Here is a 2,500-nt window from a genome sequence, read left to right as displayed (position 1 = left end):
AACACCCCCCAGGTCGGGCGGGCTCGCTCTGTTGAGCGCACGGAGGTTGACATAGAAAATATTGCAACACGCGGAGCTCCAGGCGGGGGGGGCCCTCGCCCGGCCCGCGGAGTCCGATTGAACACCCCCCAGGTCGGGCGGGCTCGCTCTGTTGAGCGCACGGAGGTTGAGATAGAAAATATTGCAACACGCGGAGCTCCAGGCGGGGGGGGCCCTCGCCCGGCCCGCGGAGTCCGATTGAACACCCCCCAGGTCGGGCGGGCTCGCTCTGTTGAGCGCACGGAGGTTGACATAGAAAATATTGCAACACGCGGAGCTCCAGGCGGGGGGGGCCCTCGCCCGGCCCGCGGAGTCCGATTGAACACCCCCCAGGTCGGGCGGGCTCGCTCTGTTGAGCGCACGGAGGTTGAGATAGAAAATATTGCAACACGCGGTGCTCCAGGCGGGGGGGGCCCTCGCCCGGCCCGCGGAGTCCGATTGAACACCCCCCAGGTCGGGCAGGCTCGCTCTGTTGAGCGCATGGAGGTTGACATAGAAAATAATCCAACACGCGGAGCTCCAGGCGGGGGGGCCCTCGCCCGGCCCGCGGAGTCCGATTGAACACCCCCCAGGTCGGGCAGGCTCGCTCTGTTGAGCGCATGGAGGTTGACATAGAAAATAATCCAACACGTGGAGCTCCAGGCGGGGGGGCCCTCGCCCGGCCCGCGGAGTCCGATTGAACACCCCCCAGGTCGGGCAGGCTCGCTCTGTTGAGCGCATGGAGGTTGACATAGAAAATAATCCAACACGTGGAGCTCCAGGCGGGGGGGCCCTCGCCCGGCCCGCGGAGTCCGATTGAACACCCCCCAGGTCGGGCAGGCTCGCTCTGTTGAGCGCATGGAGGTTGACATAGAAAATAATCCAACACGTGGAGCTCCAGGCGGGGGGGCCCTCGCCCGGCCCGCGGAGTCCGATTGAACACCCCCCAGGTCGGGCAGGCTCGCTCTGTTGAGCGCATGGAGGTTGACATAGAAAATAATCCAACACGTGGAGCTCCAGGCGGGGGGGCCCTCGCCCGGCCCGCGGAGTCCGATTGAACACCCCCCAGGTCGGGCAGGCTCGCTCTGTTGAGCGCATGGAGGTTGACATAGAAAATAATCCAACACGTGGAGCTCCAGGCGGGGGGGCCCTCTCCCCCCCCGGTGAGTCCGCTCACAGTGCCCCTATGTCGGGCAGGCTCATTGCATTGTGCGCATGGAGGTTGACTTAGAAAATATTTGAGAGTGACATGAGCTCCAGGCAGACACCGACTCATCGCCCGTGGGGTGTCCGACGAGCCCTCACCAATCTTGGATTAATGTTTGGCGAGGCTCCCCTGATCAGCTCTGGAGGTGGCAAGTTCTGAAAAAGTGGTTTCTGAAAATGTGCCCCTTGTATTTTGTGAAACCAGGGGTAACCTAGCGAGTAGGCAAACTCATCCCCTGACTGGGGGGATCAACTTTTACCTACTACAGCGCCCCTAATGGCCAAAAGTGGTACTGCTCCCCCTGGTAGCCTAACCCATTGAAATGAATGGGAAAAATTAATTTAGGCTACCAGGGCTTTGGGCTACCAGGGCTTTGGGCTACCAGGGCTTTGGGCTACCAGGGCTTTTTGCTACCAGGGCTGTGGGCTACCAGGGCTTTGGGCTACCAGGGCTGAGGGCTACCAGGGCTATTATAGGCGGCCACCACTGCACTAGTGGCAGCCCGGGGAAGGTGCCTGTTGCTCGGATATGCTTTTACGCACGTCGGCCTCTGCGCCCTGGAGCTTTTTTATGCTACCAGGGCTATTATAGGCGGCCACCACTGCACTAGTGGCAGCCCGGGGAAGGTGCCTGTTGCTCGGATATGCTTTTACGCACGTCGGCCTCTGCTCCCTGGAGCTTTTTTATGCTACCAGGGCTATTATAGGCGGCCACCACTGCACTAGTGGCAGCCCGGGGAAGGTGCCTGTTGCTCGGATATGCTTTTACGCACGTCGGCCTCTGCGCCCTGGAGCTTTTTTATGCTACCAGGGCTATTATAGGCGGCCACCACTGCACTAGTGGCAGCCCGGGGAAGGTGCCTGTTGCTCGGATATGCTTTTACGCACGTCAGCCTCTGCGCCCTGGAGCTTTTTTATGCTACCAGGGCTATTATAGGCGGCCACCACTGCACTAGTGGCAGCCCGGGGAAGGTGCCTGTTGCTCGGATATGCTTTTACGCACGTCGGCCTCTGCGCCCTGGAGCTTTTTTATGCTACCAGGGCTATTATAGGCGGCCACCACTGCACTAGTGGAAGCCCGGGGAAGGTGCCTGTTGCTCGGATATGCTTTTACGCACGTCGGCCTCTGCGCCCTGGAGCTTTTTTATGCCACCAGGGCTACGTTAGGCGGCCACCACTGCGCTTGTGGCTGCCCGGGGAAGGTGCCCGTTGCTCGGATATGATTTTACGCACGTCGGCCTCTCCGCCCTGGAGCTTTTTTATGCTACCAGGGCTA

The sequence above is a fragment of the Filicampus tigris genome, chromosome 18 (assembly GCF_054856515.1).
Source record: "Filicampus tigris isolate MCC_2025a chromosome 18, RoL_Ftig_1.0, whole genome shotgun sequence".
Taxonomy (NCBI): Eukaryota; Metazoa; Chordata; class Actinopteri; order Syngnathiformes; family Syngnathidae; genus Filicampus; species Filicampus tigris.
Note: the sequence above shows the minus strand (reverse complement) of the source record.